This window comes from Bubalus bubalis, chromosome 10, assembly GCF_019923935.1.
Source record: "Bubalus bubalis isolate 160015118507 breed Murrah chromosome 10, NDDB_SH_1, whole genome shotgun sequence".
Lineage (NCBI taxonomy): Eukaryota > Metazoa > Chordata > Mammalia > Artiodactyla > Bovidae > Bubalus > Bubalus bubalis.
The window spans coordinates 13,115,759-13,129,427 of NC_059166.1; the positions used below are offsets into that span (position 1 = coordinate 13,115,759).

General features: G+C 40.6%; 1 protein-coding gene and 1 long non-coding RNA gene across 4 annotated transcripts in view; one reads left to right on the plus strand and one right to left on the minus strand.

The window, feature by feature from the left end:
- The window catches only part of IPCEF1 (interaction protein for cytohesin exchange factors 1), a 167,928-nt gene that overhangs the window by 80,036 nt on the left and 74,223 nt on the right, over positions 1–13,669 (plus strand). The window lies entirely within an intron of this gene.
- LOC123327646 lies at positions 1,501–13,394 on the minus strand. The gene is made up of 4 exons (XR_006542281.2): positions 13,201–13,394; positions 10,280–10,424; positions 4,504–4,592; positions 1,501–2,632 (listed from the first exon to the last, which is right to left on the minus strand). It is a non-coding gene; the product is annotated as an uncharacterized LOC123327646 (long non-coding RNA).

A 13,669-nucleotide genomic window follows, 5' to 3' on the forward strand; every position in this document is an offset into this window, starting at 1 on the left:
TTTATAGAGCTTCTCCATCTTTGGCTACAAAGAATATAATCAATCTGATTTATGTGTCGACCATCTGGTGATGTCCATGTGTAGAGTCTTCTCTTGTGTTGTTGGAAGAGGGTGTTTGCTATGACCAGTGCGTTCTCTTGGCAGAACTTTATTAGCCTTTGCCCTGCTTCATTCTGTATTCCAAGGCCAAATTTGCCTATTAGTCCAGGTGTTTCTTGACTTCCTACTTTTGTATTCCAGTCCCCTATAATGAAAAGGACATCTTTTTTGGGTGTTAGTTCTACAAGGTCTTGTAGGTCTTCATAGAACCATTCAACTTCAGCTTCTTCAGCATTACTGGTTGGGGCATAGACTTGGATTACCGTGATATTGAATGGTTTGCCTTGGAAACGAACAGAGATCATTCTGTGTGAGATCAAAGCTGTGTATACAGGATATTAAAGGAGGGTTTTATGGTCAAGGGCAAAAGCACACAGAGGTCACAGATCTGTAAAGACAGAATCAGGGAGACTCAGGTTTAGAGTATGCAAAATTTATGAGAAATTTTAAAAGAAAAAATGCATGTGATTATAAGCATGTGTATGTGTTATTTGGGAAAATGGCATGAAAAGAAAGAATTAGGACTGTTGAATCCTTGAGAAAGATAATGCAGGGTTTAATTCTGATAAAAATAAAAAGTAATCTTCCAGCTGGAAGGCGTTCATCTTATATGTTTAAGAGGAAATGGAAATTAAGATAATGAGAGCGCCTAAGGACTACAAATGAATAAATTGATTCATTGAAACATTCATTTAATGTTCACTGATTACCTCTCCTGAGTTTATTATGTGTCAGCCACTGTACTACGCAGGAATTGGAGATTTAATGGTGAGTTGAAACAAGTCAAAATCTCCATGTCTTTAAAAAAAAAGTATGGCCTTGGATTTTTGAACAAAGATGGCAAATCTGATTAGCCAAGGACTAATGTATTATCCTGGAACTCCCAATCGAGGGCTTTTACCCGTGTAATATGTAACCTGCTTCCCCTTTGGTTCTGGGCACAAGTGGATTCTGTTCTTCTTGGTGGGAACTGTTTTTGGGTCTTTCTCATTTCATGAGCCATCATCCTCCACCCCTTGACTGAATCAGCTCAGCTCTCCTTGTGTGTCAGTTTTCCTGTTATTTTTATCTCACAGCCATCAGTGTCTGGCTGGGAACACTTAATATCTCTCCCAAGCATTTCTTCCAGCTGCTTTTCAGTGGTTACCCTACTTTATCTTTCCATTTAGAAAATTAGTTCCATTTTCTGCTGTCATTTGTTCTCTAAATAATATGTAGCACCAGAGACCTATTTTTATGCTAGGTGGTTTTGATAGGCCTGACACATTTGACCTAATGACATCCCAAATTACCCTTCATTTCCATTAAAATAACATGTATTGAGCTGCGTGTGCTGAGCTCTCTGCTTGGTGCTGGGGTACTTAGAGAAGGAGCCGACCACCTGGTGGGGGCAGGGTGATACTTCTAAGGGACTTTTATTGATCCTGACATGATAGGTATCATTGAAGTGGTATGTAAATAGTGCTAGTTCAAGAAACTAGACTCTACGCATTTGAAATTTTATTATGTGCACAGTAAAAAAACACTGTTCTTTTTTTTGTTGAATTGTTGTTATCTGATAGTATGTTTCTCTTGCCTCTGATTTTCTCTCTTCTGAAGGGAAGCAGCAGGATTTTCAAAGCTAAAGCTTCACACAGAATCAAAAGGATTAGCTCATTAAGTTCTGTCTGTTTTAACACCTAAATGTTGGGTTGACCAAAAAGTCTATTTGGGTTATTCCAGAAGATGTAACAACAGCCCAATATTTCCCCATCTTTGCAACACTTGCCCTCCCCCTGCTCACTGGGCTCTTTGCCTCTCTCTGCATTTGTCTCCTCCCCACCCCTCAACCAACCTCTACCTGCCCAACAACAGCCAGGGTGAATTTGCCTACACATGGACGTGATTTTTCTACTCATCTTTTTCCATCTGTTCAATGGCTTCCATTGGCTTTCAGATGAACTTTGTACTTTCCAGCATAATTTACAAGGCTCTTTGTGATGTGACTTGGCCCCTCTGAACAGGGTTTCCACCCCCAAATCCTGCTGTCCTCTGTGGTCCATGCCTCCTGACTTGTACCTGCATTACTGTGCCACATCCTCTTATGCATAGGTCTTTGAGGGCCTGCCCTGACTCCTCAGTTTTAGGTAAGCACTGTGATGGGGTGAGACCTTGTTATCCTTGCTCAATTCTCTTTCTTCTGTGTTTCCCTGGTAGCTGTGTTAAAACTTTCTTGCCACTGAATTGCTGGTCCTTGGCACTGAGTGACTGTGCAGTAAGGGGTGGTTGAATAAACAAAATCCATAATCTACCAACTTGTGACCCGAAAGAAAGCACTGGCATAATACCTTTAGAATCTTGGTCAGAGATTTTGGGGAAATTTCCACCATTATGATTATATTTGGTACAATCATTAAACATCCATTGTGTAGTTCGTATAAGGCTTTCCATACATTATGCTGTGCTTCTTCATGCGGCTCAGTGGTAAAGAATCTGCCTGCCAATGCAGGAGACATAAGAGACTTGAGTTTGATCTCTGGGTCGCGAAGATTACCTGGAGAAGGAAATGGCAATCCACTTTAATATTCTTGCCCGGAAAATCCCATAGACAGGGGCGACTGGTGGGCTACAGTCCCTGGGGTCGCAGAAGGGTCAGACATGACTTAGCAACTAAACAACAGCAAGCAGCACGATACTGTGGCCATTCAGCATTATACACTAAATCAATATGCTTAGCTTTCTTTTATGATTTGTTTCTCATTAAAATGAATAGATAAATAAATAATAATGACTAGCATATGAGTCTTAAAGGCTTGATTACTAAAGTCTCAGATTTTAGTAACAGCATTTTAGCTAAGGAAGGAAAGCAGCCTTAATTTAAGGATGACAAGGCTCAGAGAAAATGTGACACAGTATCTTGTTTACCGTTGTACACAATTCTTTTACTTAAAGCTTTCAAGAATTGCTTTCAGGGATTGCGCTAGTGGGGAAGAAATGTCACAGTTCTCTTAGATCAAAACTTTATGACAGTGTTTTCTCAAAAATGGTTTAAAATAAATTTCCTTCCCTAAATGTTTCCTGGAAAAAAGAAATGCCAAGGGAAAACTTTTTCCTAAAATGAAAGTCTCTGCATAGAAATCTGGAGAAGGCAATGGCAACCCACTCCAGTACTCTTGCCTGGAAAATCCCATGGACGGAGGAGCCTGGAAGGCTGCAGTCCATGGGGTCATGAAGAGTCGGACATGACTGAGCAACTTCACTTTCACTTTTCACTTTCATGCATTGGAGAAGGAAATGGCAACCCACTCCAGTGTTCTTGCCTGGAGAATCCCAGGGACGGTGGAGCCTGGTGGGCTGCTGTCTATGGGGTCACACAGAGTCGGACACGACTGAAGCAACGCAGCAGCAGCAGCAGCAGCATAGAAATCACAGTTGCCTGGCTCAGTCTTTCTGCTGATGAGGACAAGTTCACCGAATGTGAATGAACGCTTACTTCTGGTACTGTGGTCGTTGGGTTTTTTGCCTGTTGCTGGGATTGCATCTGTGCAGTGATTTAACAGCAAACTGGTCCTTGATTTGTGTGCTTTACAAAAAAAAAACTCTGCATACATCGTTCACAGAATGTGTATTGCCTGGTCCTTCTGTGCACTGTGTGCTGGGAACAGCTGCCACGTGATTCCAGCCCCCTTGGGAACCTGCCCTGTCCCCCACTCCATCCCTGTGCCTGTGGTGTGTGTCTCAGGGATGTGGAAATATTCAGGGATGAACTGAGGAATCTCTTTTCCACCTTTTTGATCAACTGGAAAGAGCTGAAATGTTGGCAGCTTGCTTTTTAGGCTCCATCAACAGAACTCTGAGTTGAATTGGCTATGCCAACGCTGCTTGAAGGCAGGAAGCTGATGTGCATAGTTTCTGTCCCAAGTAGGACTTGGAGTGGAGAAGCACACCACAGCTGCCTGGGGAAAGACGACAGGGTGAGGCTTGTTGGCCACCTCTGGAAGACCTGTGTCCCTCCACCCAGCACCTCTTCTCCACCCCCATACATTCCTGTTTCTTGGGTTCCAGATTCTTGGTCTTTGGAGGATATGGTTAAAGCAGGATGCTGAAGAAAGCTACTGTGGATTTTCAGGCAGTAGTATTTTAGCTTGAAGTAGAGATTTGTCTGCTTCAGTCTCCTGTCGTTCTGAGCTTCCCTGGTGGCTCAGTGGTAAAGAACCCGCCTGCCAATGCAGAAGATACGGGTTCGATCCCTGGGTCAGGAAGATCCCCTGGAGAAAGAAAGAGCAACCCACTCCAGTATTCTTGCCTAGGAAATCCCATGGACAGAGGAGCTTGGTGGGCTACAGCCCATGGGGTTGCAAGAGTCGGACATCATTTAACAACTGAACAATCACAAGAGGTTTGTCCAGCACAAGTCCATTTTACCTTTAAAGAAACATCCAGGTCATCTCTCCGGGTGGGTTCAGACTTAGTGTCAGTTGATCCCAGGAGCTTTTCTCTATGTATGTGGCTTTCTGTGGGGAGAAGAATGCAGAGCAATTTTGATGTTGCTTTTCTCTGCTGATGTTTGTGGAGGTATTTTCAGCTCTGAGTAATCAAACACTAGATGGCTTTCCAGACATTTGTTAAATCTCCACTTGTACCAGGCACTATCATTAAGGCATTATAGGAAGTAAAAGTTGACATAAGACACAGTTAACCTTTTGGTAAATATTTATCGAGTGTTCCCTGTGTGTTAGGCATTGGGCTAGGTGCTGGATTTTGAAGTCATGGCGTGTTCAAGAACATCAATTCTATTTTGAAGTTGTGGTCAATCATTCAATCTAAGCAGAACTGTCATTTAACTATAGAGCTGATAAGGGGATTTGATAAACTTTAAGAAGCAACATTAACAGAGGAAGCGATTAAGTAATTAAATGGGATGGAAGAAAAGCCTATATGAGATTAATCACAGTTGCTGGTTTGGAGCACTGGATGGATTATATCACCACGTGTTACCACTCAGATTTGTAAACAGATAAGTTATCAACCCATTTGAGAGGAGAGGCATCAGCAAACCATTGTGGAATAAAAAAGACAGAAGAAGTAGAGTAGCCTCGAGTTAAACAACAGACTTAGGAATCTGAATGGCTAGGTCTAGAGTTGGCTCTCTTGCTAGCTCAACGTGATCTGAGGGGAGGTTACTTACCACACCAAGAGGAAGTTCCTCCTTTGTGAAACAGTAAAAATAGTACCTACCATGAAGATCTTTGGGAAATAATAGAAATCAATTCTTACAGTGACTACAGATAAATAACCCTGAGTGAATATAAGATTATTATAAGAGCTCACTGCCTTCTAAAGTCAGAGAGGGCTTCACGGTGGAGGTGGCATTTGACCTGGGTCTGAAGGGAAGGGTAAGTGTTAAGCAGATGAAAAATAGGGGAAGATAATAAAGCATTCAAATGTATGAAATTGTTAAAGTGCCTGGCATTTCTGTGGGATAAAAGAAAAGTTTAGGGTGCCAGGAGAGGGACTGGACAGATGTCTTGGTGGTGTATTGAAACCACTGTGGGAAGTGACTCGTTTGTCACTTAAATTGTGATTTCAAGGTGGGGTCTCATACTTGAAGTGACTGGTTTCCATTCAGCAATGTCCTGCAGGTTCACGTGTAGACACTCCACTCTGCTGTCAATACAGAGTTCAGTGATAAACAGAGAGAAAACTGTAGAACACAAGAAAAGCACAGCTAGGCTCAAAAACAGTGCCCATCTCTGTGGATCAGAAATGAAAAGCGCAGCAAGACTGAAGCTACGGCTTGATGGGCGCCTCATCTGGAGGCAGAAAGTAGTTTTCCTCTGGTCCAAGTGAAGCTTGCTCCACTAAGTATGAGTATCTTTACAACCAGTGCTACCTGAGAAGCCCTTTCTTAATTGCAAGAAGGATTATAAGCAGGACACTTTGAGAGCAATCGAGGTATATCCAAAAAATTAAGGATGCATATATCCTATGACCATGTAATCTACTTTCAGGTAAATACTCTAGCCCATGGACACATGTGCCCGTGTGTATTATATTATACAATGGAATTTATACAAAGTTGATAATGGCAACAATGTTGTGGCAGTGCACAATTATATATTAAATGTGGGTTAATATGTGAGTGGATAAATAAACTGTGGCATTTTCATTGACAATGGCAACCCACTCCAGTACTCTTGCCTGGAAAATCCCAAGGATGGAGGAGCCTGGTAGGCTGCAGTCCGTGGGGTCCCTAGGAGTCGGACATGACTGAGCGACTTCACTTTCCCTTTTCACTTTCATGCACTGGAGAAGGAAATGGCAACCCACTCCAGTATTCTTGCCTGGAGAATCCCAGGGATGGAGGAGCCTGATGGGCTGCCGTCTATGGGGTCGCACAGAGTTGGACACGCCTGAAGCGACTTAGCAGCAGCAGCAGCAGCAGCATTGTTGTCTTAGAACTACAACTACTTACCTCAACATGGGAAAAAAAAAAATCTAAAAAATACAATACTGAACATTAAACACCTCCATTAATGCTATTAGGGTTTCCCTCGTAGCTCAATTGGTAAAGAATCTGCCTGCAATGCAGGAGACCCGGGTTCGATTCCTGGAAGATCGCCTGGAGAAGGAAATGGCAACCCACTCCAGTATTCTTGCCTGGAGAATCCCACGGACAGAGGAGCCTAGCAAGCTGCAGCCCATGGGGTCGCAAGAGTTGGACACGACTTATCGGCTAAACCACCACCACCATAATGCTATTGCTTATGGTGTTGTTAAATGCTCCTTATAAATACTAAAATTGCATGGGAATGATAAATATCACATTCGGTTTAGTGTAACCTGGGGTGAATGAGAGGGAAATGGAAAAGGGAACTTGTATATCATGTATTCATATTTCATTCCCTTAAAAATAAAGTAAAAGCTAAGAAAGAAAAGAAGGAAGTGAGAAATGTGTACTCAGTGAGTTAGAATATGAGCAGCTGAGACTTTTGCTATCATGTAGTTAAATGGCTTTTCAATTTCAACATCCCACTGTCAGTGAACAAGTGTTTGTGTGTAGTTTACTGCAGGAGAGATTATAAGCACAGGAGCATAGTTTTGAAAACACGTGTAACAATCTCTGTCTTTTGGCTCTAGGACTCCTGTTACTATCATGTCTCCTCTTTTCAGTCAAGATTCTGGAAAGACTAGTCTTTAATGCTCTGTTAACTTCTTAAATTCCCATTCCTCCCCAACCCACTGAAATTTGTTTTCTAGCCAACACAATGATGAAACTGTTTTGCCAAGGTCTCTAGTAATTTTTTCTTTCTCTTTTATACTGGTGAGTGTTTGATGGTTTTGGCTCACCTCTCCCTTCAGTCTTTACCTCACTTCCACGACAATCCCTCTCCTGATTTTCTTGTTTTTCTTTGCTTGTCTGCTCTGTCTCCTGGCAGTCTCCATTCCTCTTAGTTCTGTGTAAATGCATTGGTCTTCCTTTGGATTTTGACTTCACTCCTTTTACATCCTACACATCTGAGTGATCTTACCCAAACTCAAGATTTCCACTCTCTATATGCTGATGATTCCTAATTTTATATCTTTATTCCAGACTTCTCCCAAATCTCTAGACTCATAAATACTATATATGCTATTTTCCCATGTGTCTTATATACATCAAACTCAATATGTTTACTATGGATATATATGTATATATTTATAAATGCTGCTGTGTTAAGTTGCTTCAGCCGTGTTTGACTCTGTGTGACCCTATGGACTGTAGCCCACCAGGCTCCTCTGTTGATAGGATTCTCCAGGCAAGAATACTGGAGTGGGTTGTCATTTCTCTACTTAAGCCATGTTCTCTATCAGTTCAGTTCAGTTGCTCAGTCGTGTCTGACTCTTTGTGACCCCATGGACTGCAGCACGCCAAGCCTCCCTGTCCATCACCAACTCCCGGAGTTTACTCAAACTCATGTCCATTGAGTCGATGATGCCATCCAACCATCTCATCCTCTGTCATCCCCTTCTCCTCTCACCTTCAATCTTTCCCAGCATCAGGGTCTTTTCAAATGAGTCAATTCTTCGCATCAGGTGGCCAAAGTATTGGAGTTTCAGCTTCAGCATCAGTCCTTCCAATGAACATTCGGGATTGATTTCCTTTAGGGTGCCTTGGTTGGATCTCCTTGCAGTCCAAGGGACTCTCAAGAGTCTTCTCCAACACCACAGTTCTCTATATTGTTGTCATTTATTCCACTGATTAAGCTAGACACTCTTTCCCTGACACGTTTCTCTCCCTCACTTTCCACCTTCTAGCTTCCTCCTCCTCACCCTCCTCTCCTTGTCCTTCCTTCTTTTTCTTCTCCTTCTTTTTCCTCTTCTCCCTAGTTCTTCTTTAATTTCTCCAGTTTCTCTTCAATGTAGAAAGTGCCATTGCATCCAGCTTCTCCTCAAACTTCAATCCCTGCTTTTCTGTTCTCTTACTTTATATAACATCAACAACCAAAGCAAATACCTTAAAGGTTACTACTTTGTGAATTTTATTCTTAAAATAAATATATGTATTTTACCATTTCCTTTTGTGACTTTGGGCAAAACACTGAACCTTGATTTACTTCAGTTTTCTCCTCTGACCTAAATGGTGGGAAGGAAATCTAAAAAAGAGGGGATGTGCATATACATATGACTGATTCACTTTGCTGTATGGCAAGAGACTAATGCAACACTGTAAAGCAATTATACTCCAATAAAAATTAATTAAAAAATTTTCTTCTCAGTAAAATATGCATTATAATAATGTCTAAGCTGTAAATGTGACAATTTAGTCCAAGTATTTATGAAAAGACTCACCCTGGCTATGGCAAACACTATCTAACTATAAGCTTTATGTTTCTTGGTTATCATTGTTTTCAATTATTGTCTATTGTTATTATAATGTCTCTTATCTATCTTCATTTTTCACTATCAGAGTGTTTCTTTTCATATTAACTTAGTAATATTTAAGGTAGCTAGTCTTCGGAAAAAAAGTAGCAAGTTTTTCATGTATTTTTACAGGTGAAATTTTAATATTTAAAGCTTGAAAATTCTCTTTACAAAACTGAGTTTAATTTGCCAGGAAAAAGGAGAGATTTTTTTTTTACAGGGGGGCAAAGGTGTTTTGTAGAGAAACTCCCTAATGGTTTCATCAGCTGGAGCTGGCTTGGCCCTAAAAAATTTAGGAATTTTTGTGGCTTGGTTAATGGAGAGGGAAATGGCAACCCACTCCAGTATTCTTGCCTGGAAGATCCAATGGATGGAGGAGCCTGGTGGGCTATTGTCCATGGGGTCACAAAGAGTCAGACTGACGGAGTGACTAATACTACCCTAGAGCTTTGACGCTGTTTGTGTCCTTTGGCTCAGGCTGCTGGCCACTTAAAGTATTGGTAGCTTAAAATTGACAATGCTGTGAGGTTTTATACCATGGAACTTGGGAAAATGGCGCAAATCAGGATCCATCATAGCATGCTGCTGCTGCTGCTAAGTCGCTTCAGTCATGTCCGACTCTGTGCGACCCCATAGACGGCCTTCTACCAGGCTCCTCTGTCCCTGGGATTCTCCAGGCAAGAACACTGGAGTGGGTTGCCATTTCCTTCTCCAATGCATGAAAGTGAAAAGGGAAAGTGAAGTCACTCAGTTGTGACTGACTGTTAGCGACCCCATGGACTGCAGCCCAACAGGCTCCTCCGTCCATGGGATTTTCCAGGCAAGAGTACCGGAGTGGGGTGCCATTGCATCATAGCATATCACCGTGTAATTTTAAGACACGATCATTGTGAAGTTTGATGTAATGACAAACTATTTTATGGTGAATTTTAATATGTCACAGGTAAATTGTACCTTTTAAGATTTAATTGCTATATAAATTAGAAATCAGTATAATAATTACCCTTAACTTGGATGTGAACACCATCATTCAATATCAGAGGAGGTCCATTTGTATATTTTACACTGGTTCCTTTGTATATTTATACAGCATGTGTTTTTGAGCAATTAATGACCAAGTGAATTTTTTTAACCCCCCCCTTAAAAAGTAAAAGAAAAATACTCTTTTTCAATAAAAAGGAAATATGTATTTAAAAGAAAAATTTCCTCAAATTTTAGAGCCAAATTAGGGCAAATTCAGAATTTTAAGTTTTACCTACAATATCCCAATAGGAAGAAAATCTTGTGAGAAAAATACCTTATTAGGCTTCAGATATTTGTTATGAAGAGACACAGGTTCAATCCCTGGGTCAGGAAGATCACCTGGAGCAGGAAATGGCAAGCCATTCCAGTCTTCTTGTCTGGGGAAATCCCATGGACTGAGGAGCCTGGCGGGCTGCTGCCTATAGGGTCACAAAGAGTCAGACATGGCTGAGCATACTTACACACATTTGTTATAATGGTTATAATTCCCTATCAAAAAAAAATGGTTTCATAAAGTGCTCACTGTTTGCTTGGCTTTTTCTCGCTCATCTAGTGGAATAAACCACATGTGAGATCTTTTTGAAACTGACGAGCTCGTGGGTTCCACTTCCTGTTGTGAGGAGTTAGACATATCTCAAACTTACTAAAGTTCTCAAGATTGTTTTCATTCTTTCATGTAAACCAATTTAGGTTTAAAGTTCATGTCGATCAAGTGAAAATGCAATTCCCACTAATTTATTGTTCCTGTAATATGCAGCTCAGCTTCTGGTTGGAGGAAACAGTTTGAACACTTATACAGATTTTATGATCATTTGCCTTAGGAAAAGTTCTGAGACATAGGGCTGATTCAGTGACTAAACTCCTTGCCCGTGTTTTAAAAAAAAAGTCTGAATAAAGTCTTCTCGGTTTTGGGTGCTCAACCTGCTTGAGGTATTGTCCAGCCTAGAGCCCAACTCCTCATTAGTCCAGGTGCAAGAATCTAGCATAGACCGAGGCCTGTTTTGGGGCCACGTTGAGACAGAGTGTGCAGTTTGATAGAGGGTTTTCTCTAGAACCAGCCATCAGTTTGTATGGTAGAACTGGAAAGACCTTGTCAAATTGTGCTGTGCTGAGTTGCTTGAGTTGTGTTAGACTCTTTGGAGTGGACTCCATGGACTCCATGGACCATAGCCCACTAGGCTTCTCTGTCCATGAGATTTTCCAGGCAAGAATACTGGAGCGAGTTGCCATTTTCTCCTCCAGGGTATCTTCCCAACCCAGGGATTGAACCGATGTCTCTTACGTCTCATCTCCTGCATTGGTAACAGGAGATGCCTTTACTCCTAGCGTCACCTGGGAAGCCTGCTGCTCCTGCTGCTAAGTCGCTTCAGTTGTGTCCGACTCTGTGTGATCCCATAGACGGCAGCCCACCAGGCTCCCCGTCCCTGGAATTCTCCAGGCAAGAACACTGGAGTGGGTTGCCATTTCCTTCTCCAATGCATGAAAGTGAAAAGTGAAAGTGAAGTCGCTCAGTCGTGTCCGACTCTTCGTGACCCCATGGACTGCAGCCTTCCAGGCTCCTCCGTCCATGGGATTTTTCCAGGCAAGAGTACTAGCCTATAATTAATGGATGGAGGAGATTCACCTGCTCCCAGTCAGGAGGGATGGAGCGTGGGCTGCCTCCCTTCACGGATACTGCAGTGTCCTCTCCTACTTTCTCTTCTTTTCTAAGCTGTTCTTTTTTTTATAAGCTAATGTGATTGACCTTGTTCAGATGCGTCAGAATGGTCTAGGACTGCCTCTGTCTATAATTCCCTTTTCTTCCTACTCCCTTGTGGTTCTTAATTTGTCTTGAGAGCTTCCTGGGGTCTCCTGGACCCCAGATTCTCTTAAATTATTCCCACTGTCTAAATTGACTTACTCTCTTCTTTTTCAGTCCTGGCTGTCAGCTAAGTTCTAGCTATCAAAATAAAATACATTATCTGAACAATATATTTGGGTTAAAATATTTTGTTAATGGGCTTTGCTGAACTCAGATAATTGCATATAGAAAAAACCCCAGGAGAAAGAACGTTGGAGAGAATAGTGGGAATTTTAGATCAGGATGCAAGTCAGTGTGGGAGATATCTTATGAAGTAGAAATGACTAGAATTTGGTCAAAAATACCTAAATTTTTGTTGCCTGTCATGACTCTAACAGGTCTTCTCTTGCCTAAAATTTAGGGCAAATATTGCCTTTGTCATGTCCATTTTTCAAAAGAATGATTTATTTCTTCAAGAATAAAATTTTATTCTAATATTTGTAAAATAAAAAGTCAGTATGAGGTTTCTCAGGAAATACAGTTTAAGGCACTTTAAATTCATCACTGAAGTTAAATGATTAGAGAAATACATCTGAGAGAAATACAAATCCTGCCTATCCTAAAACTTGATAGGAAATTTTTGTTTATTATATATGAAAAATTTGTTTACATCTATAATCATATAATATTACCATGCATACATACAGGATTTTTAGTTTTTAGTGCATTTTTGTGTACAACCATATTAAATACTTATGAGACTTATGGGATTGGATTTATAAATATCTTGATTTTACAAATGAAGGAAGTTGGTTTTGAGTGCTAAACTGACTTTTCCCTGGGTAACACAGCTACTAATTACAACAGCTGTAAGTTGATTTCAGGTCTCTGGATTTAAAAATCCCATCTTACTTCCACTCTGTCATATTCCCTCTTCAAAAATATAATAGAACCATTGTAATTATTAAAGCAATAGTTAGATACAGAGGATATTAGCCAGGTGCATCTAGAATAACTTTATAAGCTCTTGTAATAGGATTGCATACCAATTTTTAGAACTCTTCGATTATGTACATTTTTTTTCAAATTCTCCACTCAAAAGATTATGTCATTTAATCCTGACTGAATTCAGCTTAGATATAATGGAGGAAAAAAAAATCTCACACACATACAGAGCCAGTTGAAAGATTTTTTTTTCTGTTTTTGTTTATAGTCTGATGATTTTACTTGAATTGTTTAAAATGTACTGTGAAAAATGTGTATTTCAGATATAGTATCTTTTTTCTAATTTGAATCTTAGAAGAGCTAGTATAAACTAGAAATTGGTAATTAATTTATCTTCCATAAAACAATATGTGAATTAAACCTGGCTGCAGATCAGAATTTCCCAATAAGGAGGGTTGATAGGTACTTACACCTCACCAAAAGAGGTTGTGGAACTTCTTTTTCTGGGATGTTTAATTCATGTGGTTTACATGCAACCCGATGGAGGTAGCAGGACCACGAATTTAGTAGTCTGATGTAAACCTGTAGTCCTGTGAGACTGTAATGGTTGTCTTCCAGGTTTATTTAAATAATTGTTGCTCTTTAGAAATGGCACAAAATAAAGCATGCTATAAGTTTTTCTTCTCTCACAAAGAATAAAAGAGATATTTTTGTTATTTTTAAGAACTCGAGTGAACGCTATCCTGTCATGACTAAAGTGGTAGTGAGAAAGGTGGTTGTGGGTGGAAACAGGAAACATTAGTGATAAATGCTGTGTTACGTAGTTTTTCAGGTGCAGCTAGATGTCTATTGATTCTAATTAGCACATTTTGTGCCTCAGCTAGTAAGCGCCCCTTTAGCTCTGCTTGGAGAGTCTTTTTTTTTTTTTTTTAGCTTCCA